Source organism: Dreissena polymorpha, chromosome 1 (assembly GCF_020536995.1).
Source record: "Dreissena polymorpha isolate Duluth1 chromosome 1, UMN_Dpol_1.0, whole genome shotgun sequence".
NCBI lineage: Eukaryota > Metazoa > Mollusca > Bivalvia > Myida > Dreissenidae > Dreissena > Dreissena polymorpha.
The window spans coordinates 79,999,081-80,025,150 of record NC_068355.1 but is presented as its reverse complement, the minus strand read 5'-3'; the positions used below and the strand labels follow the sequence as shown (position 1 = coordinate 80,025,150).

At 35.2% G+C, this 26,070-nt stretch overlaps 1 long non-coding RNA gene across 1 annotated transcript in view; it reads left to right on the top strand.

Moving 5' to 3' along the window:
- Nucleotides 1-742: 742 nt before the first annotated feature.
- Nucleotides 743-26,070, top strand: part of LOC127837275 (uncharacterized) — a 72,601-nt gene continuing 47,273 nt past the window's right edge. Inside the window, exons 1-5 of the long non-coding RNA XR_008029211.1 lie at nt 743-807; nt 2,486-2,547; nt 8,478-8,539; nt 11,059-11,120; nt 13,638-13,699. This is a non-coding gene — a long non-coding RNA (uncharacterized LOC127837275). The remainder of the gene's footprint in view (nt 808-2,485; nt 2,548-8,477; nt 8,540-11,058; nt 11,121-13,637; nt 13,700-26,070) is intronic.

The window sequence follows — 26,070 nt, the reverse complement described above, 5'->3', positions numbered from 1 at the left end:
GATTCGTGGCGAGTTCTTTCTTACATGTCGCGTGACCTATCTTTTTTATTGCTTAAATCAATTCGGCTTGGAATGCTCTTCGAGAAAAGGTATGGTTATGAGGGTCTCTATGCGCAAAAGTTTGACTTTATTTTTCGTTAAAGTTATTGCATTTACATTGAATTTGTGTAGGAAATCTTTTACTATATTGTAACCTAAACTAGCTTTAGGTAAAAAAATGTAATATCATCTGCAAGTGCAAAATATGACTGGGAAAGCTGATTTTTGGTCATTTCTTAGCAAAAGAGAAGAAAATTAGTGCATTAAATGCATGAATTCAGATTATTTGACCTGAAATAGTTGTTTTTCAAGTTGACCCCCCCACCCTTGTATAGCCAAATAAGGGCTTAATTGCTTTCCGACTTAAATTCAAAGGCATTTTGGTTGACCGTGTAGCGTTATTGTGCTACATGCAGTCAGAATTCAACGCCAAGGACTCCGCAATCCAGTAACGCAACAATAGCTTGTGCGTAAAGCATGAACATTCAAACAGAGCCCCATTTTACCTACATGGAATGGCGGACATTTTTACAGTTTTGACAGCGCAACAGATGCTTAACTGAGCCAGCTTTCATATTTAGTACAATCATGCATATGACAAGCTTTATCACCTCATATTATTCATAGAAATACACTAAAAATACATAAATGCATGTTTTTTTCTTCATTTTATATCTATTTCTATTGGGTATTTTGACTTTTTCAGGTAGAAGAATGTCTGCGACTAAGCCGAGGGCCACTTGATAAGGGTTGTTGATGGTAAAACAGGTAATAATACTAATTTATTATCATGTACACAGGCAAATAAGCATATTTATGATGCTTAAGGTGTGAAATACTGTCCTAATCAGTTTTGTGGTCACTCAAACTCTTGCCGTCGTGCAATTCCCATGCAGTTTGTATCGATTATTCCGCGTCCTGACACGTAAAGCTCCTGCTCTGTTGGCAGCAGAAGTTGGTACTCAACATGTTTATCCTTGTTCCTGAGCATGTATGCAGCACAACTGAGCTGATTTGCTACTTGTTACCCTACAATTAGCTTGTGTTTGGTACTGTTTTCTCACAATATGCTTTCAGTCATGGTTCCGGCTTGAGAAGATGTCGCGTCCGACTTAAACATAGGATTGTTGTAGCGAGTGTCCCCTTCATCGTTTACATTAGAGGGATCTTTTTGACAAAATTTGGCACTTTCAGCAACCAGTTTTGTTTTTATTTGGTAAATGCTTCTCTCATTCAGTGATTTAAGGGCAGTATTGACTTTATTTCGCTTGTCTTTGCATACAGAGGTGACATGGATCAATGATGTTTGATGTGTTGAGAATTCTGCGGGAAGCTGTGTCCCCAAAAGAAGTACTAGAAACCCCTTTCAGGAAGCCTGCATTGATCTGAGCTGCCTTTCTGCCCCTGTTACTACATGGAACCTCATTTCTAAGCTTAAAATGCTTGCCTACATATATGTATCTTGTTCATTTTAAACCTTTCCGTCCATTCTATACCCCCAAAATGAGCATTTTTTCTTTCGCTTGGTTCTGAATCCCCATTTTTTACCCAGATTGCCACCATAAAAATAGTCAAAAGTACTTATTTTGTGCCCAAAATATGACATTTTGTATTCTCTTGAACCTCTAAATGAGAGCTGGCAATGCATATTGACCATCTGCTGCAGTTTAAAGGCACCCATGACATTATATGCTAGGATATATCATTGGCCTCTGGCAAATAAATGGGCTCCGAGCGACAAGGCGCGTTTCAAGATTTCACACTTTTATTGGTGCTAAACAACAAGTTATTGGAAGCTTATTGATTTCTTCTCTTCAAAGTATCTTTGATCTCTCATTTGTACTAATTTGTTTATTGTCTTGGATGAAATTGGATTTTCTTTGCTTTGAAATTGACATTTTTGGGGTGATTTAAAAAAAAAACACACAAAAAAGACATTATCAAAATTGCTTAGAGTGAAAATATCTAACAAATTCATTCTTTCACCACCCCGCATAAGCCCCACGTGCATGTCCATTTGGTTTGTTTTTGGTATTTGTTGCAGATATTGAACTTAGCACATTTAAACCTTAAAGGGACATTTAAGCTTTAACAGGCCTAAAATGGCCTTCTTTGGACCGAAAACACCTGCGTGTGAAAATATGAAAAAAAATGGCCAAACGGACAGATAATCCAGCCAAACTTATTACATGTGTGCAATATGAATAGGAAGATAAGAATATGCAAGAAAAACACATTTTAATCAGAAGATATTTTTCCTTTAGGTTACAATATACTAAATCTTTTTGGAGTGCAATGCTATACTCTCTAAAAACATGAACATCATTTATTTGAAGACACGGTTCTCTGTAGGGTCACTTGCCATGACTTTATTTTAGTATATTTCTGTGTGCATGTGGCAGGGAAAACATTGTTGTTTACTAGAAATTCACTCTTTTATCTGAAGATTGGAGACTACATAAGACTTTGACAGATGGCGGGAAACCCTCATGAACTGGATAGAAGCCGGTAAATAGATGGCCGTAAAACAGTGACTTTTGATTCGTGGCGAGTTCTTTCTTACATGTCGCGTGACCTATCTTTTTTATTGCTTAAATCAATTCGGCTTGGAATGCTCTTCGAGAAAAGGTATGGTTATGAGGGTCTCTATGCGCAAAAGTTTGACTTTATTTTTCGTTAAAGTTATTGCATTTACATTGAATTTGTGTAGGAAATCTTTTACTATATTGTAACCTAAACTAGCTTTAGGTAAAAAATGTAATATCATCTGCAAGTGCAAAATATGACTGGGAAAGCTGATTTTTGGTCATTTCTTAGCAAAAGAGAAGAAAATTAGTGCATTAAATGCATGAATTCAGATTATTTGACCTGAAATAGTTGTTTTTCAAGTTGACCCCCCACCCTTGTATAGCCAAATAAGGGCTTAATTGCTTTCCGACTTAAATTCAAAGGCATTTTGGTTGACCGTGTAGCGTTATTGTGCTACATGCAGTCAGAATTCAACGCCAAGGACTCCGCAATCCAGTAACGCAACAATAGCTTGTGCGTAAAGCATGAACATTCAAACAGAGCCCCATTTTACCTACATGGAATGGCGGACATTTTTACAGTTTTGACAGCGCAACAGATGCTTAACTGAGCCAGCTTTCATATTTAGTACAATCATGCATATGACAAGCTTTATCACCTCATATTATTCATAGAAATACACTAAAAATACATAAATGCATGTTTTTTTCTTCATTTTATATCTATTTCTATTGGGTATTTTGACTTTTTCAGGTAGAAGAATGTCTGCGACTAAGCCGAGGGCCACTTGATAAGGGTTGTTGATGGTAAAAACAGGTAATAATACTAATTTATTATCATGTACACAGGCAAATAAGCATATTTATGATGCTTAAGGTGTGAAATACTGTCCTAATCAGTTTTGTGGTCACTCAAACTCTTGCCGTCGTGCAATTCCCATGCAGTTTGTATCGATTATTCCGCGTCCTGACACGTAAAGCTCCTGCTCTGTTGGCAGCAGAAGTTGGCACTCAACATGTTTATCCTTGTTCCTGAGCATGTATGCAGCACAACTGAGCTGATTTGCTACTTGTTACCCTACAATTAGCTTGTGTTTGGTACTGTTTTCTCACAATATGCTTTCAGTCATGGTTCCGGCTTGAGAAGATGTCGCGTCCGACTTAAACATAGGATTGTTGTAGCGAGTGTCCCCTTCATCGTTTACATTAGAGGGATCTTTTTGACAAAATTTGGCACTTTCAGCAACCAGTTTTGTTTTTTATTTGGTAAATGCTTCTCTCATTCAGTGATTTAAGGGCAGTATTGACTTTATTCGCTTGTCTTTGCATACAGAGGTGACATGGATCAATGATGTTTGATGTGTTGAGAATTCTGCGGGAAGCTGTGTCCCCAAAAGAAGTACTAGAAACCCCTTTCAGGAAGCCTGCATTGATCTGAGCTGCCTTTCTGCCCCTGTTACTACATGGAACCTCATTTCTAAGCTTAAAATGCTTGCCTACATATATGTATCTTGTTCATTTTAACCTTTCCGTCCATTCTATACCCCCAAAATGAGCATTTTTTCTTCGCTTGGTTCTGAATCCCCATTTTTTACCCAGATTGCCACCATAAAAATAGTCAAAAGTACTTATTTTGTGCCCAAAATATGACATTTTGTATTCTCTTGAACCTCTAAATGAGAGCTGGCAATGCATATTGACCATCTGCTGCAGTTTAAAGGCACCCATGACATTATATGCTAGGATATATCATTGGCCTCTGGCAAATAAATGGGCTCCGAGCGACAAGGCGCGTTTCAAGATTTCACACTTTTATTGGTGCTAAACAACAAGTTATTGGAAGCTTATTGATTTCTTCTCTTCAAAGTATCTTTGATCTCTCATTTGTACTAATTTGTTTATTGTCTTGGATGAAATTGGATTTTCTTTGCTTTGAAATTGACATTTTTGGGGTGATTTAAAAAAAAAACACACAAAAAAGACATTATCAAAATTGCTTAGAGTGAAAATATCTAACAAATTCATTCTTTCACCACCACGCATAAGCCCCACGTGCATGTCCATTTGGTTTGTTTTGGTATTTTGTTGCAGATATTGAACTTAAGCACATTTAAACCTTAAAGGGACATTTAAGCTTTAACAGGCCTAAAATGGCCTTCTTTGGACCGAAAACACCGCGTGTGAAAATATGAAAAAAAATGGCCAAACGGACAGATAATCCAGCCAAACTTATTACATGTGTGCAATATGAATAGGAAGATAAGAATATGCAAGAAAAACACATTTTAATCAGAAGATATTTTTCCTTTAGGTTACAATATACTAAATCTTTTTGGAGTGCAGTGCTATACTCTCTAAACACATGAACATCATTTATTTGAAGACACGGTTCTCTGTAGGGTCACTTGCCATGACTTTATTTTAGTATATTTCTGTGTGCATGTGGCAGGGAAAACATTGTTGTTTACTAGAAATTCACTCTTTTATCTGAAGATTGGAGACTACATAAGACTTTGACAGATGGCGGGAAACCTCATGAACTGGATAGAAGCCGGTAAATAGATGGCCGTAAAACAGTGACTTTTGATTCGTGCGAGTTCTTTCTTACATGTCGCGTGACCTATCTTTTTTATTGCTTAAATCAATTCGGCTTGGAATGCTCTTCGAGAAAAGGTATGGTTATGAGGGTCTCTATGCGCAAAAGTTTGACTTATTTTTACGTTAAAGTTATTGCATTTACATTGAATTTGTGTAGGAAATCTTTTACTATATTGTAACCTAAACTAGCTTTAGGTAAAAAATGTAATATCATCTGCAAGTGCAAAAGTATGACTGGGAAAGCTGATTTTTGTCATTTCTTAGCAAAAGAGAAGAAAATTAGTGCATTAAATGCATGAATTCAGATTATTTGACCTGAATAGTTGTTTTTCAAGTTGACCACCCCACCCTTGTATAGCCAAATAAGGGCTTAAATTGCTTTCCGACTTAAATTCAAAGGCATTTTGGTGGACCGTGTAGCTGTTATTGTGCTACATGCAGTCAGAATTCAACGCCAAGGACTCTGCAATCCAGTAACTGCAACAATAGCTTGTGCGTAAAGCATGAACATTCAAACAGAGCCCCATTTTCACCTACATGGAATGGCGGACATTTTTACAGTTTTGACAGTGCAACAAATGCTTAACTGAGCCAGCTTTCATATTTAGTACAATCATGCATATAACAAGCTTTATCACCTCATATTATTCATAGAAATACACTAAAATACATAAATGCATGTTTTTTTCTTCATTTTACATCTATTTCTATTGGGTATTTTGACTTTTTTCAGGTAGAGGATGTCTGCGACTAAGCCTGAGGGCCACTTGATAAGGGTTGTTGATGGTAAAACAGGTAATAATACTAATTTATTATCATGTACACAGGCAAATAAGCATATTTATGATGCTTAAGGTGTGAAATACTGTCCTAATCAGTTTTGTGGTCACTCAAACTCTTGCCGTTGTGCAATTGCCATGCAGTTTGTATCGATTATTCCGCGTCCTGACACGTAAAGCTCGTGCTCTGTTGGCAGCAGAAGTTGGCACTCAACATGTTTATCCTTGTTCCTGAGCATGTATGCAGCACAGCTGAGTTGATTTGCTACTTGTTACCCTACAATTAGCTTGTGTTTGGTACTGTTTTCTCACAATATGCTTACAGTCATGGTTCCGGCTTGAGAAGATGTCGCGTCCGACTTAAACATAGGATTGTTGTAGCGAGTGTCCCCTTCATCGTTTACATTAGAGGGATCTTTTTGACAAAATTTGGCACTTTCAGCAACCAGTTTTGTTTTTTATTTGGTAAATGCTTCTCTCATTCAGTGATTTAAGGGCAGTATTGACTTTATTCGCTTGTCTTTGCATACAGAGGTGACATGGATCAATGATGTTTGTTGTGTTGAGAATTCTGCGGGAAGCTGTGTCCCCAAAAGAAGTACTAGAAACCCCTTTAAGGAAGCCTGCATTGATCTGAGCTGCCTTTCTGCCCCTGTTACTACATGGAACCTCATTTCTAAGCTTAAAATGCTTGCCTACATATATGTATCTTGTTCATTTTAACCTTTCCGTCCATTCTATACCCCCAAAATGAGCATTTTTTCTTCGCTTGGTTATGAATCCCCATTTTTTACCCAGATTGCCACCATAAAAATAGTCAAAAGTACTTATTTTGTGCCCAAAATATGAAATTTTGTATTCTCTTGAACCTCTAAATGAGAGCTGGCAATGCATATTGACCATCTGCTGCAGTTTAAAGGCACCCATGACATTATACGCTAGGATATATCATTGGCCTCTGGCAAATAAATGGGCTCCGAGCGACAAGGCGCGTTTCAAGATTTCACACTTTTATTGGTGCTAAACAACAAGTTATTGGAAGCTTATTGATTTCTTCTCTTCAAAGTATCTTTCATCTCTCATTTGTACTAATTTGTTTATTGTCTTGGATGAAATTGGATTTTCTTTGCTTTGAAATTGACATTTTTGGGGTGATTAAAAAAAAAACACACAAAAAAGACATTATCAAAATTGCTTAGAGTGAAAATATCTAACAAATTCATTCTTTCACCACCACGCATAAGCCCCACGTGCATGTCCATTTGGTTTGTTTTGGTATTTTGTTGCAGATATTGAACTTAACACATTTAAATCTTAAAGGGACATTTAAGCTTTAACAGGCCTAAAATCGCCCTCTTTGGACCGAAAACACCCGCGTGTGAAAATATGAAAAAAAATGGCCAAATGGACAGATAATCCAGCCAAACTTATTATATGTGTGCAATATGAATAGGAAGATAAGAATATGCAAGAAAAACACATTTTAATCAGAAGAAATTTTTCCTTTAGGTTACAATATACTAAATCTTTTTGGAGCGCAGTGCTATACTCTCTAAAACATGAACATCATTTATTTGAAGACACGGTTCTCTGTAGGGTCACTTGCCATGACTTTGTTTTAGTATATTTCTGTGTGCATGTGGCAGGGAAAACATTGTTGTTTACTAGAAATTCACTCTTTTATCAGATAAACTGAAGATTGGAGACTACATAAGACTTTGACAGATGGCGGGAAAACCTCATGAGCTGGATAGAAGCCGGTAAATAGATGGCCGTAAAACAGTGACTTTTGATTCTTGACGAGTTGTTTCTTACATACCGCGTGACCTATCTTTTTTATTGCTTAAATCAATTCGGCTTGGAATGCTCTTCGAGAAAAGGGATGGTTATGAGGGTCTCCATGCGCAAAAGTTTGACTCTATTTTTCGTTAAAGTTATTGCTTTTACATTGAATTTGTGTAGGAAATCTTTTACTATATTGTAACCTAAACTAGCTTTAGGTAAAAAATGTAATATCATCTGCAAGTGCAAAATATGACTGGGAAAGCTGATTTTTGGTATTTCTTAGCAAAAGAGAAGAAAATTAGTGCATTAAATGCATGAATTCAGATTATTTGACCTGGAATAGTTGTTTTTCAAGTTGACCCCCCACCCTTGTATAGCCGAATAAGGGCTAAATTGCTTTCCGACTTAAATTCAAAGGCATTTTGGTGGACCGTGTAGCGTTATTGTGCTACATGCAGTCAGAATTCAACGCCAAGGACTCTGCAATCCAGTAACGCAACAATAGCTTGTGCGTAAAGCATGAACATTCAAACAGAGCCCCATTTCACCTACATGGAATGGCGGACATTTTTACAGTTTTGACAGTGCAACAAATGCTTAACTGAGCCAGCTTTCATATTTAGTACAATCATGCATATAACAAGCTTTATCACCTCATATTATTCATAGAAATACACTTAAAATACATAAATGCATGTTTTTTTCTTCATTTTACATCTATTTCTATTGGGTATTTTGACTTTTTCAGGTAGAGGAATGTCTGCGACTAAGCTGAGGGCCACTGGATAAGGGTTGTTGATGGTAAAACAGGTAATAATACTAATTTATTATCATGAACACAGGCAAATAAGCATATTTATGATGCTTAAGGTGTGAAATACTGTCCTAATCAGTTTTGTGGTCACTCAAACTCTTGCCGTTGTGCAATTGCCATGCAGTTTGTATCGATTATTCCGCGTCCTGACACGTAAAGCTCGTGCTCTGTTGGCAGCAGAAGTTGGCACTCAACATGTTTATCCTTGTTCCTGAGCATGTATGCAGCACAGCTGAGTTGATTTGCTACTTGTTACCCTACAATTAGCTTGTGTTTGGTACTGTTTTCTCACAATATGCTTACAGTCATGGTTCCGGCTTGAGAAGATGTCGCGTCCGACTTAAACATAGGATTGTTGTAGCGAGTGTCCCCTTCATCGTTTACATTAGAGGGATCTTTTTGACAAAATTTGGCACTTTCAGCAACCAGTTTTGTTTTTTATTTGGTAAATGCTTCTCTCATTCAGTGATTTAAGGGCAGTATTGACTTTATTCGCTTGTCTTTGCATACAGAGGTGACATGGATCAATGATGTTTGTTGTGTTGAGAATTCTGCGGGAAGCTGTGTCCCCAAAAGAAGTACTAGAAACCCCTTTAAGGAAGCCTGCATTGATCTGAGCTGCCTTTCTGCCCCTGTTACTACATGGAACCTCATTTCTAAGCTTAAAATGCTTGCCTACATATATGTATCTTGTTCATTTTAACCTTTCCGTCCATTCTATACCCCCAAAATGAGCATTTTTTCTTCGCTTGGTTATGAATCCCCATTTTTTACCCAGATTGCCACCATAAAAATAGTCAAAAGTACTTATTTTGTGCCCAAAATATGAAATTTTGTATTCTCTTGAACCTCTAAATGAGAGCTGGCAATGCATATTGACCATCTGCTGCAGTTTAAAGGCACCTATAACATTATACGCTAGGATATATCATTGGCCTCTGGCAAATAAATTGGCTCCGAGCGACAAGGCGCGTTTCAAGATTTCACACTTTTATTGGTGCTAAACAACAAGTTATTGGAAGCTTATTGATTTCTTCTCTTCAAAGTATCTTTCATCTCTCATTTGTACTAATTTGTTTATTGTCTTGGATGAAATTGGATTTTCTTTGCTTTGAAATTGACATTTTTGGGGTGATTAAAAAAAAAACACACAAAAAAGACATTATCAAAATTGCTTAGAGTGAAAATATCTAACAAATTCATTCTTTCACCACCACGCATAAGCCCCACGTGCATGTCCATTTGGTTTGTTTTGGTATTTTGTTGCAGATATTGAACTTAACACATTTAAATCTTAAAGGGACATTTAAGCTTTAACAGGCCTAAAATCGCCCTCTTTGGACCGAAAACACCCGCGTGTGAAAATATGAAAAAAAAATGGCCAAATGGACAGATAATCCAGCCAAACTTATTATATGTGTGCAATATGAATAGGAAGATAAGAATATGCAAGAAAAACACATTTTAATCAGAAGATATTTTTCCTTTAGGTTACAATATACTAAATCTTTTTGGAGCGCAGTGCTATACTCTCTAAAAACATGAACATCATTTATTTGAAGACACGGTTCTCTGTAGGGTCACTTGCCATGACTTTGTTTTAGTATATTTCTGTGTGCATGTGGCAGGGAAAACATTGTTGTTTACTAGAAATTCACTCTTTTATCAGATAAACTGAAGATTGGAGACTACATAAGACTTTGACAGATGGCGGGAAAACCTCATGAGCTGGATAGAAGCCGGTAAATAGATGGCCGTAAAACAGTGACTTTTGATTCTTGACGAGTTGTTTCTTACATACCGCGTGACCTATCTTTTGTATTGCTTAAATCAATTCGGCTTGGAATGCTCTTCGAGAAAAGGGATGGTTATGAGGGTCTCCATGCGCAAAAGTTTGACTCTTTTTTTCGTTAAAGTTATTGCTTTTACATTGAATTTGTGTAGGAAATATTTTACTATATTGTAACCTAAACTAGCTTTAGGTAAAAAATGTAATATCATCTGCAAGTGCAAAATATGACTGGGAAAGCTGATTTTTGGTATTTCTTAGCAAAAGAGAAGAAAATTAGTGCATTAAATGCATGAATTCAGATTATTTGACCTGGAATAGTTGTTTTTCAAGTTGACCACCCACCCTTGTATAGCCGAATAAGGGCTAAATTGCTTTCCGACTTAAATTCAAAGGCATTTTGGTGGACCGTGTAGCGTTATTGTGCTACATGCAGTCAGAATTCAACGCCAAGGACTCTGCAATCCAGTAACGCAACAAAAGCTTGTGCGTAAAGCATGAACATTCAAACAGAGCCCCATTTCACCTACATGGAATGGCGGACATTTTTACAGTTTTGACAGTGCAACAAATGCTTAACTGAGCCAGCTTTAATATTTAGTACAATCATGCATATAACAAGCTTTATCACCTCATATTATTCATAGAAATACACTTAAAATACATAAATGCATGTTTTTTTCTTCATTTTACATCTATTTCTATTGGGTATTTTGACTTTTTCAGGTAGAGGAATGTCTGCGACTAAGCTGAGGGCCACTGGATAAGGGTTGTTGATGGTAAAACAGGTAATAATACTAATTTATTATCATGTACACAGGCAAATAAGCATATTTATGATGCTTAAGGTGTGAAATACTGTCCTAATCAGTTTTGTGGTCACTCAAACTCTTGCCGTTGTGCAATTGCCATGCAGTTTGTATCGATTATTCCGCGTCCTGACACGTAAAGCTCGTGCTCTGTTGGCAGCAGAAGTTGGCACTCAACATGTTTATCCTTGTTCCTGAGCATGTATGCAGCACAGCTGAGTTGATTTGCTACTTGTTACCCTACAATTAGCTTGTGTTTGGTACTGTTTTCTCACAATATGCTTACAGTCATGGTTCCGGCTTGAGAAGATGTCGCGTCCGACTTAAACATAGGATTGTTGTAGCGAGTGTCCCCTTCATCGTTTACATTAGAGGGATCTTTTTGACAAAATTTGGCACTTTCAGCAACCAGTTTTGTTTTTTATTTGGCAAATGCTTCTCTCATTCAGTGATTTAAGGGCAGTATTGACTTTATTCGCTTGTCTTTGCATACAGAGGTGACATGGATCAATGATGTTTGTTGTGTTGAGAATTCTGCGGGAAGCTGTGTCCCCAAAAGAAGTACTAGAAACCCCTTTAAGGAAGCCTGCATTGATCTGAGCTGCCTTTCTGCCCCTGTTACTACATGGAACCTCATTTCTAAGCTTAAAATGCTTGCCTACATATATGTATCTTGTTCATTTTAACCTTTCCGTCCATTCTATACCCCCAAAATGAGCATTTTTTCTTCGCTTGGTTATGAATCCCCATTTTTTACCGAGATTGCCACCATAAAAATAGTCAAAAGTACTTATTTTGTGCCCAAAATATGAAATTTTGTATTCTCTTGAACCTCTAAATGAGAGCTGGCAATGCATATTGACCATCTGCTGCAGTTTAAAGGCACCAATGACATTATACGCTAGGATATATCATTGGCCTCTGGCAAATAAATGGGCTCCGAGCGACAAGGCGCGTTTCAAGATTTCACACTTTTATTGGTGCTAAACAACAAGTTATTGGAAGCTTATTGATTTCTTCTCTTCAAAGTATCTTTCATCTCTCATTTGTACTAATTTGTTTATTGTCTTGGATGAAATTGGATTTTCTTTGCTATGAAATTGACATTTTTGGGGTGATTAAAAAAAAAACACACAAAAAAGACATTATCAAAATTGCTTAGAGTGAAAATATCTAACAGATTCATTCTTTCACCACCACGCATAAGCCCCACGTGCATGTCCATTTGGTTTGTTTTGGTATTTTGTTGCAGATATTGAACTTAACACATTTAAATCTTAAAGGGACATTTAAGCTTTAACAGGCCTAAAATCGCCCTCTTTGGACCGAAAACACCCGCGTGTGAAAATATGAAAAAAATGGCCAAATGGACAGATAATCCAGCCAAACTTATTATATGTGTGCAATATGAATAGGAAGATAAGAATATGCAAGAAAAACACATTTTAATCAGAAGATATTTTTCCTTTAGGTTACAATATACTAAATCTTTTTGGAGCGCAGTGCTATACTCTCTAAAAACATGAAAATCATTTATTTGAAGACACGGTTCTCTGTAGGGTCACTTGCCATGACTTTGTTTTAGTATATGTCTGTGTGCATGTGGCAGGGAAAACATTGTTGTTTACTAGAAATTCACTCTTTTATCAGATAAACTGAAGATTGGAGACTACATAAGACTTTGACAGATGGCGGGAAAACCTCATGAGCTGGATAGAAGCCGGTAAATAGATGGCCGTAAAACAGTGACTTTTGATTCTTGACGAGTTGTTTCTTACATACCGCGTGACCTATCTTTTTTATTGCTTAAATCAATTCGGCTTGGAATGCTCTTCGAGAAAAGGGATGGTTATGAGGGTCTCCATGCGCAAAAGTTTGACTCTATTTTTCGTTAAAGTTATTGCTTTTACATTGAATTTGTGTAGGAAATCTTTTACTATATTGTAACCTAAACTAGCTTTAGGTAAAAAATGTAATATCATCTGCAAGTGCAAAATATGACTGGGAAAGCTGATTTTTGGTATTTCTTAGCAAAAGAGAAGAAAATTAGTGCATTAAATGCATGAATTCAGATTATTTGACCTGGAATAGTTGTTTTTCAAGTTGACCCCCCACCCTTGTATAGCCGAATAAGGGCTAAATTGCTTTCCGACTTAAATTCAAAGGCATTTTGGTGGACCGTGTAGCGTTATTGTGCTACATGCAGTCAGAATTCAACGCCAAGGACTCTGCAATCCAGTAACGCAACAATAGCTTGTGCGTAAAGCATGAACATTCAAACAGAGCCCCATTTCACCTACATGGAATGGCGGACATTTTTACAGTTTTGACAGTGCAACAAATGCTTAACTGAGCCAGCTTTCATATTTAGTACAATCATGCACATAACAAGCTTTATCACCTCATATTATTCATAGAAATACACTTAAAATACATAAATGCATGTTTTTTTCTTCATTTTACATCTATTTCTATTGGGTATTTTGACTTTTTCAGGTAGAGGAATGTCTGCGACTAAGCTGAGGGCCACTGGATAAGGGTTGTTGATGGTAAAACAGGTAATAAGAAAAAAAAATTTGGTACGAAAACAATTGGGAACAAAAAACATTTGGGTACGAAAAAAATGGGTTCGAAAAAAAAAATTGGTACGAAAAAAATTTGGTACGAACACAAATTTAGGTACGAAAAAAAATAGGTACAAAAAAATTGGGTACGAAAAAAATTGGGTACGAAAAAAATGGGTACGAAAAAAATTGGGTACAAAAAAAATTGGGTACGAAAAATTTGGGTACGAAAAACATTTGGGTACGAAAATAATGGGTACGAATTTTTTTTAGGTACGAACAAATTTGGGTACGAAAAACATTTGGGTACGAAAAAAAATGATTACGAAAATCGAAAAATTGGGGTATGAAAAATCTAATTTGAATTGTCTAGCCCATGAATTGTCTCCTGGGGGTGAATTGTCTTGGGGTTGTTATTAAAACTACATGTACTTCCGGCCAAGCCACTCGTTTATAGCGATTGCGCAATAAAAAACACCACTTTTTCGTGATTTAATCAAAAACTAGATTTTTCCCAGTTATAACGAATACGCCAACAGGTAGATCGCGTTATATGTACAGTTAATGGAAAGTTTCAAAGGGCCATACATTGTAACTCTGTGAAAAATCATCCGACCAGAACCGGCTGATAATATGCATGTCTCCTCTTGGTAGTGAAACTTCCCATTAAGTTTAATTGAATTCCAGTCATTAGTTGCTGAGAAATAGCCCAGACAAAAATTGTGCACGGACGGACAGACGAAGCGGCTACTATATGCTCCCCCCTTAAAAGTTGGGGGGAGCATAATAAAGAAGTTGTGGCAATTTAAAGGTGGTACGCAAACTTTAAAATAGATTTATCAATTATATGCTTATTCTTAGTGAAAAAAAGGCCATAATTGTTACAAAATGCTTGATACAGTTATCTGCTTTTGTTTATACATTGGGGTCATGTTGGTTAAGAAGCAAAATACATGTATGAAAGCAATATGTCAAGGGACATAGAAAATATTTGAGGTGGTATGCAAACTTTAACAAAGATTTATCTATAATATGCATATTCTAAGTGAAAAAGGGTCTAATTCTGTTAAAATGCTTGATACAGTTGATTGCTCTTGTTTATAGATTGGGGTTATGTTGGTAAAGAAGTATGCAATATATAAAAGCAATATGTCAATGGACATAAGAAATATATTTGAGGTGGAACGCAAACATTCCAATGCGCGCGCCGACGCCGGGGTGAGTAGGATAGCTCCACTATATATATTTCATATATAATAGTCGAGCTAAAAAGTAAATATACTATAAACAACAAGCTAACTTCAATCACAACTTTAATGCAATGCAGTTAAACAATAAAGTTACAATGATATGCCAGGGATTGAAACTAACTTTTTGCTATTGTGGGCAACCATCTTTAGTATTTTGGTTGCCCAGATATAAAATTACGAGCCCAGAAATATGAACATGTGAATATTATTATACATTCCTTTAATAAAATAATAGATACTTAAATACATTTGCTGACAATACACATGTTCAATTCATGATGTATTATTATGAGCCTGAATTGAATCATGTCCTATTCCTAAATAATGAATGTTATTTAACTAGTATTGATCCATGGTGATCAATTGTTTTTCAATTTTTATTGCACTGAATTGATTTAAACTTTAAAAAAAAGTTTACCAACTTTTGAAAATGAGTTGCCCAGGCCAAAATCTACTTGCCCCGGGCTCACGGGAAACCACTTATTTCCATCCCTGTATGTTCTTTATTTTCTGTTTTTCCATCCCATTCTCAAAATTAATATTTAAGCACAATTTTTTTTAATAACATTTGTATGAATTGCTAACCATTATCACCCAAAAAACAATTTTACAAAGCTGTAATCCTGTCGTAGAGATTTAGTTTACTATTATCAGTGTTCTCTTTAAATACCGGCAGCCAGTGATTTTGCCGGTTACATTTACTCCTGATGCCGGCTACTTTTCCCAAATATATCAAGTAAATGTCATAAATGCTTTGGTTTTACTGCATAGTTGCCGGCCATATAACTGGCTACTCAATTTTTTCTGGAAAACACTGAATTATGCATGACAAACACACAATACTTAAAATCTTAGATTCGTTTTTAAAATAAATTGACACTTCCAGCTTGTCGCCATTAAAATCCAAAGATTCAAATAATTTCCCACGAGGTACGTCAACAATTGCGTAATCAAATGAATGAAAAATAAAAGTAAAGAAAGCCGGATTTTACATAAATTCCAGGTTGATAAACACAACAAGGTAAATTTAGGTAGTCGGTGAGATACATGTATAATAATACTACAGTTAGTAAGGCCCAAACCCTGGATACGGTAAATATACTAAAACATACCCGGGAATTTTAACACTAAATCTGTTGTTGTCGGCTATTTTGTAAAAATTAATTATGTTCACATTTATGTCAATTTTCTGTTAATTGGCATTTATATTATCAAATCTCATTGTTAAAGTCATTAATGTGATTTAATATTAAATCTTAAATTGTTTTAAGTCGCGTCATTTTATGACGTCGTCAAGTATAATATTTTCCGTGACGTCGCACGTTCACTTTTTACCGGTCCGTTAAATGGGGAACACCATATTCGGTATTTATATTATGTTTTAACAATTAATTAATGCTGTGTAATAAATATTGTATAAGATATTTCGATAGTTATTGAAAATGTTTCAAATTGTTATTTATGAAACCTCTTATTATTATGAGTGTATGCCATTATAATTTATATTATACTTAGCATATCTGTTGTACTATAATCTTATTATTCATTTTTTATTGTTAATTTCATTTATTGTAGAGAATCTTCAATGTTACATCTAGTCGCCAATGCTTGTCGTCAGTGTTAGTCGTAAATGCTTGTGATCATTGTCGTCAATGTTAGTCGTCAATCCTTATCGTCATTATACATGAAGGAAATAAAAGCAGAAACAGAGACGTATTCTTGATTACTTGATTATTTCTACAGCGTCCTCTCAACACTCGTACTAAAAAGCATGTTGATGCAGAAATTTTAAAAGAGAAGTTAGTTTAAGGTAAACAATATTGTTTTATGTTAATCGGTAGCATGTTTTACGATATCGGGTTTTGGGCGGATATACAACTTGGATACAATCTAATATTTGCAGGTATGTTTAAGTTTATTTACCGTACCCGGGGTACATGTAAGTAAAGTTAAGAGTACCCAGGGTACATGTACCGGTAAGTAGTACCCGAGCCGACAATGACCAATCGAGCCTTAGTAAGTGAGTGATGGTGTATGGGATAACATGCACTGAGGGTGTATATTTTTCATGAACAAGTCAATTGAAGGTGTTAGAGATGCATTGATCCATAAGATTAAAAAGGGTAATTAACCACGGGCTTATTAAAATTAAAAGGATGACATTACATTGTACCAGCTGTTTATTGTTGTATACTGTAAGCTTGCAATATTTTAAATAATGTAAACAACTTACCTTGTATTAAGTTGGCACATTGTTGTCAGGTGTAGAAACTTTTTATACTTATTTTTGTTAAGTTGCACTGGCTGAACCAAAAGAATTATGTAGTCGTTTCTAAATAATCACGAAACAACCTACTAATGCATATATGCTTGCCAGTAACTGAGTTTGTGCATTTCCATTAATTATATTATCGGCCTTGGCAAACAGCGTAGAATCAGATGAGACGCCGTGTGGTGTCTGCTATTTCGTTACGCTGAAGATTTCCATATCGGATTATCCGCGGGTGTTTTTATGTCAAATGTTATGGTTTTTCAATAGATCGTATACTTATCTTCAAAACAGCGAATTAGCGTTCACTTTACATCATTTCTGATGATCTTATTTTGTAAATATTTTCTGAGTGTTAATTCCTACGTTGCTATGTCGTCAGCCATTTTGACGGTTGGTTTGTTTACTTTCGGTTTCCACTACAAACGAAATTAATTGATTTGCTGCTCGCGTTTATTTATTGATTAAATAATAAATTATTAAACCCTAATAATGTAATTGTCTCAATATCATTTATATTCAAGATATTATCGGATAAATAGAATACCATTCTAATACCAGTGTGTACTTACATTTATCTCGGAAAGCCTAGCCGTGTAAACCTTTCTTCAACTCGTCGCACACAATACGTTGAATAACACATAGATTTATATCATGTTTATTAAAAAACCACACTGTGCACAAAAGACATGCATGTGTACTTCCGATTGATATTCAAACACAATTATTACGTCTTTGTTTATCGATTAAACGCCTAACTTAATATTAAATTAATAACGCGTAACGTGAGTTTCTTTGTTTCGTAGCAAGATGGAAGCTAGCCTAAGCGCTTTTCATGACGTCATGCGCGCGTGCTCTTTCCCATAAAAATATTTAAACGCAAAATACTCGAAAACTTGATTTTTCCCAGGTATAACGCCTACGCCAACAGGTAGATAGCATTCTTCTTCATATACATGTCAAATTTCAGCAAAAGTTACCGACCAGTTTTCAAGCGCCACAAATCGCGGCTATATGCACCAACTTAACGAAACTTAGCCCCCTTTATCATTCGTTCGAATGAACGTCATCAATGATGACGTCCAATACATCACTCATTCCATTTTTCTAAAAAAAAATTGTACGAAAAAATATGTGGGTAGGAAAAAAAAACAAATTTGGGTACGAAAACAAATTTGAGTACGATAAAAAGGGTACAAACAAAATAAGGGAACGAAAAAACTATTTTGGTACGAAAAAAATGGGTACAAATAAAAAATAAGGTGCGAAAAAATTTGTGTACGAAAAAAAAAATGAGTACGAACAAATGGGTACGAAGAAATTTGGGTACGAACAAATTTGTGTACGAAAAAATTGGGTACAAAAAAATGTGGGTACGAAAAAAAAATTGGTTATGAAAAAAAATTAGGGTACGAAAAACTATTTGGGTACGAAAAAAAAAGGTTCAAATAAAAATTTGGGTACAACAAAAATTGGGAACAAAACGAATTTGGGTACGAATTTGAGTACGAACAAATGGGTTCAAAGAAATTTGGGTACGAACAAATTTGTGTACAAAAAAAAATTGGGTACGAAAAAAAATTTGGTTATGAAAACCTATAGGGAACGAAAAAATTAGGGTACAAAAAACTATTTGGGTACGAAAAAAAAAGGGTACATATATAAATTTGGGTACAAAAAAAAATGGGTATGAAACAAATTTGTGCACCGACGGACAGACGAAGCGGCGACTATATGCTCCCCCTAAAAAATTTGGGGGGGAGCATAATAAACAAGTTATGGCAATTTAAAGGTGGAACGCAAACTTAATAATAGATTTATCAATTATATGCTTATTCTAAGTGAAAAAAAGGCCATAATTGTTACAAAATGCTTGATACAGTTATATGCTCTTGTTTATACATTGGGGTCATGTTGGTTAATAAGCAAAATACATGGTGTATGAACGCAATATGTCAAGGGACATAAAAAATATTTGAGGTCATATGCAAACTTTAACATAGATTTATCAATAATATGCATATTATTCTAAGTGAAAAAGGGCCTAATTCTGTTAAAATGCTTGATACAGTAAATGTGTTGTCTGCTCTTGTTTATAGATTGGGGTTATGTCGGTAATGAAGTATGCAAAATATAAAAGCAATATGTCAATGGACATAGTAAATATATTTGAGGTGGTACGCAAACATTCCAATGCGCACGCCGACGCCCGGTTGAGTAGGATAGCTCGACTATATATATTTCATATATAACAGTCAAGCTAAAATGTAAATATACCATAAACAACAAGCTAACCTCAATCACAACTTTAATGCAATGCTTATAACAATAGAGATACAATGATATGCCAGGGATTGAAACTAACTGTTTACTATTGTGGGCAACCATCTTTAGTATTTTGGTTGCCCAGATAAAGAATAACGAGCCCAGAAATATGAACATGTGAATATTATACATTCTTTTAATAAAATAATAGATAATTAAATACATTTGCTGACAACACATGTTCAATGCATGATGTTTTATTATGAGCCTGAATTGAATCATGTCCTATTCCTAAATAATGAATGTTATTTAACTAGTATTGATCCATGGTGATCAATAGTTTTTCAATTTTTATTGCAGTGAATTGTTTTAAGCTTTAAAAAAAAGAAGTTTACCAACTTTTGAAATTGAGTTGCCCAGGCCAAAATCTACTTGCCCCGGGTTCACGGTAAACCACTTATTTCCATCCCTGTATGCTCTTCATTTTCTGTTCTTCCATCCCATTCTCAAAATTAAATTTAAAGCCGATATTTTTTAATAACATTAGTATGAATTACTAACCATTATCACCCAAAAAACAATTTTACAAAGCTGTAAACCCGTCGTAGAGATTTAGTTTACTATTATCAGTGTTCTCTTTAAATACCGGCTGCTAGCGATCTTGCCGGTTACATTAACTCTTGATGCCGGCTACTTTTCCCAAATATATCAAGTAAATGTCACAAATGCTTTGGTTTTACTGCATAGTTGACGGCCATATAACTGGCTACTCAATTTTTTCTGGAAAACACTGAACTATGCATGACAAACACACAAAAATTAAATACATCTTAGATTCATTGTAAAAATAAATTGACACTTCCAGCTTGTCGTCACTAAAATCCAAAGATTCAAATAATTTTCCACGAGATACGTCAACAATTGCGTAATCAAATGAATGAAAAATAAAAGTAAAGAAAGCCGGATTTTACATAAATTTCAGGTTGAAACACAACAAGGTAAAGGTAGTCGGTGAGATATAATAATAATACAGTTAGTAAGGCTCGTACCCTGGGTACGGTAAATATACTAAAACGTACCCGGGAATTTTAACACTAAATCAGTTGTTGTCGGCTATTTTGTAAAAATTAATTATGTTTACATTTATGTCAATTTTCTGTTAAATGGCATTTATACAATGTATTATCAAAACTCATTTTTACAATCATTAATGTGATTCAATTTAAAATCTTAAATTGTTTAAAGTCGCGTAATTGTATGACGCTGTCAAGTATATTTTCCGCGACGTCGCACGTTCACTTTTTACCGTCATAGATTTTTTTAAAGAAACATTTTTTGGTTTGCGAGGTCCGTTAAATGGGGAACACCATATTTGGTATTTATATTATGTTTTAACAAATAATTCATGCTGTGTAATAAATATTGTATAAGATATTTCGATATTTATTGAAAATGTTTCAAATTGTTATTTATGAAACCGTTTAATCTAATGAGTGTATGCTATCATATTATACTTCGAATAGCAGATCTGTTGTACTATAATCGAATTATTCATTCTTTATTGTTAATTTCATTTATTGTAGAGAATCGTCAATGTTACATCTAGTCGCCAATGCTTGTCGTTAGTGTTAGTTTTCAATGCTTGTTATCATTGCCGTCAATGTTAGTCGTCAATCCTTATCGTCATTATACATGAAGGAAATAAAAGCAGAAACAGAGACGTATTCTTCATTACTTGATTATTCATACGGCATCCTCTCAACACTCATACTAAAAAGCATGTTGATGCAGATATTTTTTAAAGAGAAGTTTCTTTAAGGTAAACAATATTGTTTTACTTTAATCGCTAGCATGTTTAACGACATCGGATTTTTGGCAGATATACAACTCGGATACAATCTAATATTTGCGGGTATGTTTAAGTTTCTTTACCGTACCCGGGCTACATGTAAGTAAAGTTAAGAGTACCCGGGGTACATGTACCGGTAAGTAGTACCCGAGCCGAGAATGTCAATTGAAGGTGTTAGAGATGCATTGAACCATAAGATAAAAAGGGTAATTAACCACGGGCTTATTAAAATTAAAACGATGACATTACATTGTACCAGCTGTTTATTGTTGTATACTGTAAGCTTGAAATATTTTAAATAATGTAAACAACTTACCTTGTATAAAGTTGGCACATTGTTGTCAGGTGTAGAAACTATTATACTTATTTCTGTTAAGTTGCACTGGCTGAACCAAAAGAATTATGTAGTCGTTTCTAAATAATCACGAAACAACCTACTAATGCATATATGCTTGCCAGTTACTGAGCTTGTGCATTTCCATTCATTATATTATCGGCCTTGGAAAACAGCGTAGAATCAGATGAGACGCCGTGTGATGTCTGCTATTTCGTTACGCTAAAGATTTCCATATCCTCGGGTGTTTTTATGTCAAATGTTATGGTGTTTCAATAGATCGTATACTTATCTACAAAACAGCGAATTAGCGTTCACTTTACATCATTTTTAATTATGTTATTTTGTTAATACTTTCTCGCGTTGTTTTCGAACCTGTATTGGCAGCCAGCCGCCCATTGGTCGACGCCGTCTGCTATTTCGAACGATGAAGATTTCCATATCCACTGGCGTTTTTTTATGTCAAATGTTAGTGTTTTCCAATGGATCGTATACTTATCTACAAAACAGATAAGTAGCGTTCACTTAACATCGTTTGTGATGATGTATTTTTTGTAAATACTTTCTAAGCGTTCATTCTGACGAAGCAGCCATTTTGACGGGTGTGAAGAAATACCGAAATTCCCGTAATTACCAGAATCCCCAGGAATCCCCGAGATCCCACGAAATCCCCATTAATAGTGATTGTTTATTGAAAAACTGCGTATTTTAATATAGATCGTTGCGAAATACACTGAAATCACTAATGAAACATTGTTTTATCAAAGTTTGATTTCGGGGATTTCGGTAGGATTTCGGTATATCCACATACCGCATTTTTAATTCCGGTTTTGTCAAACTTGCGAAACTTTTTCGTGATTTAATAAAAAAACTATTTTTCCCAGGTATAACGCCTACGCCAACAGGTAGATCGCATTCTTCTCCATATACATGTCAAATTTCAGCAAAAGTTACCGACTAGTTTTCAAGAGACCCAAATCGCAGTGATTTGCCCCAGCTTAACGAAACTTAGCCCCCTTTATCATTCGTTCGAATGAACGTCATCAATGATGACGTCCAATACATCACTCATTCCATACTAGAGTTGCGATACCTTAAGGGGTTTCGCGGGATGGAATGAGTGGGAACTAAACAAATTTGGATTCAAACATTTTGGGTAAGAAAATGTGGGAACACAAATTTTGGGTACTAAACAAATGTGGGTACGAAAATTTTGGTTACGAAAAAAAATGTGGGTACGAAAATTGTGGGTACAATGGGTCAATGTTAAGGTTTTAGCATGGCGGACGCCGGACGGCGAAAAGACACGACACGACGCGATGAGCTGGCTATGACAATACCTCAGGTATTCTCCGAAAATAGCCGAGCGTATATGCATAAGTCAGTGAGTAATACTCAACAAGACTATTGTCAAGCAAATTTGTCCCCTACCGGCTCCACCATTGTCAGAATTTATTTTATGTTTTTACCAGAGTTGCGACACCTTAAGGGTTTCGCGGGATGGAATGAGTGGGGAGATCAAATCAAATTGAAAACCGATTATTTCGACCAAAAAATAGGGTACGAAAAACATTTGGGTACGAAAAAAATAAATGGGTAAGAATATAAAAATGTGGGTACGAAAACGTTTGGATACGAAAAAAAATTGGGTACGAAAAAAATGGGAACCAAAAAATAATTGGGTATGAAAAAATTTGGGTACGAAACATTTGGGTAGTAAAAAAAATGGGAACGAAAACAATTTGGGTACGAAAAAAAATTGGGTACGAAAAATTTTGGGTTAAAAAAAAAGAGTGGGTACGAAAAAGAGTGGGTACGAAACAGTTTGGGTACAAAAAAAAGGGTACGAAAAAAATTTGGGTACGAAAACATGTGGGTACGAAAAAAAATTGGGTACGAAACAAATTTGGGTACGAAATAAATGGGTACGAAAAAAAAAATGGGTACGAAAAAATTTGGGTACGAAAAAAATGGGTACGAAAAAAAAATTTGGTAGGAAAAAAATGGGTACAAAAAAAATTTCGGTACGAAAAACATTTGATTACGAAAAATATTTGGGTACGAAAAAAATGGGTACGAAAAAAATGTGTGGGTACAATGTGTTCATGTTAAGGTTTTAGTATGGCGGACGCCGGATGGCGAAAAGACACTTCATGACACAATGAGCTTGCTATGACAAAACCTCAGGTTTTGTTCGAAAACAGCCGAGCTCATATGCATAAATCAGTGAGTAATAGTACTTATACTCAATAAAAGCTAGGCACAGCGTATAAAATCAGAACCACTGGGCTGAATCTGCTGAAACTTGGTCGCATTATAGATTATGGTCCAAACATGCTACAGAATGAGCACTTCTGGACCTGACAGCGTAAAACATTAACCGATAATTGACAGCACAAAATGGGTTATTTTGTACAAAAAAAAAGTAAACTTTAAGTGGCATTTGATGACTTTTAGACATCAGAAAGTTGCAAATGTTTAATATTCTGCACACTTCGACTTGTTTGTTTTTTTTACAAATTTAGAAGCATTTATCCTTGGGGTGTATATAAACCCTGTTATTCAATGTCAAAAATAGCTAAGCAGCAATTCCCCTTTAACATTATTCCTATTATTTAATTGTATTGTTTAAAAAGATAACTGTGTATATTTAATCATAATGGCTCCGTATTTCACACTTGATAGGCCACTGCTGGGGCTTGAACCCAGAACTCATCTCACATTGTAAGATGCATTTTTCAATTAAACTACAATGACTGTATCGTGTGAAGTGGAGCCAACATACACCCACATAAGTGAAAAAATCATTACGTCGATATATTTGTCCTGGGCGTTTCCCGACATGTCGCATAACTGTTTACAACAAAAGATGTATACATAGATAAATATACATACATGTAAATGGGGAAAAAATGAACCATCTATTTTTAATTTTTGCTTCATATATACACATTTCCTAGCCATGATTTATAATTATATCATGTTGAAATCATTTTTAGACAGAATATTACTGAAACTGCAATAAACAATAAGATGGATAGATATAATGTTTACTTTTATCTAGTACAATGAACAAATGTTCTTCCGATGCCATTTTCACTAAGGTATAGGTATTGAATCCTGATATATATACGACTAAAAATGAACATCTAAACAGCAGTATTTTACATGAAGAGTACTCACAAAACCACAACAATAATACTCAATGAATGGGCTGTCCAAAATCCGAAAAATATGTACACTACAATAACAAGACGTTAATACAAAATATGCATGTTAACATTATTCAAGATATGAAAGCAATATATCAAGGGATATAGGAAATATTTGGGGTGGTACGCACACTTTAACATCGAGTCAGTGTGCGAATTTCACTTTTGAAACCACTAGCCCGTTCGGGCTACCAGATGGAATTTTTCACTAGCCCGAACCAAAGTTTACTAGCCCGAACTGTTTATCACAAGTTTTTAAAATAAGTTTATATTTGTGCGGTTCTGGGTAGATTTTATTGCAGGTAGGGTGTAATTGATGAGGATTGCAACTAACAGTTGATTCCAATTAACTGGAAATGTTATTATAATATTTCAATGACACAATACGATTATAATATTTATGTATGACGATATTCGTCAATCAATACCTTACATGCAGTCAAGATGCAAAGGTTTATATCCAGTCTGTAAATAATTTTAGATGTCAATTGTCCCAAATTTGAAATCCGAAACATTTAGCCGAAAGTCTTAGGCCGTATGATAAAGCGAATAGAGGGCAGTGTCTGCTCCCCCTAGCTTACTGTTTTTTTTTATAGTCTTTCTAGGTCCAATTCTGGTGAGTACAATGTGAAAAATTATCAACCAGACCATCCGTAACATCGCATGTGTATTCATCATTCTAGATATTTTTTTATCAAGAATGTCGAAAATAAATTAAAATCGACAGATAATACTGTATCCGGAAACAACTGTCCAAAAACAATCAATGTAAGTCTTTGCACGTGAAATAAAATATGCATAACGTTTGACTGCCAAAACTGAAAACCAGTAAAAAGTAACCAAGCAACTACGCTATCAATATATAATTTGGTTGACATATTTTATTAAAATATGATATTGCAATGCGTTAATTCGTCAATAGATCATTACAAATCCAAGATGGCGGACATTTAAAACATTTGTAGACTTGTATGGTTTTCTGAAAGTACAGCAAATTGAACAACCTGTGTAGATCCGCATTTTATTTGCACGGTATCAAAAAAAAATTGTCATTCAAACTCTCGTCATGTCAACATAATCGGAAGGGTGAGGAAACGCGATACGAAGCTAAATAAACCCTCTAAGGTATGGTTCAAACGATGGATGAAAATAATATTTGTGAGCATTTTTAATTTCAAAAGTTCGA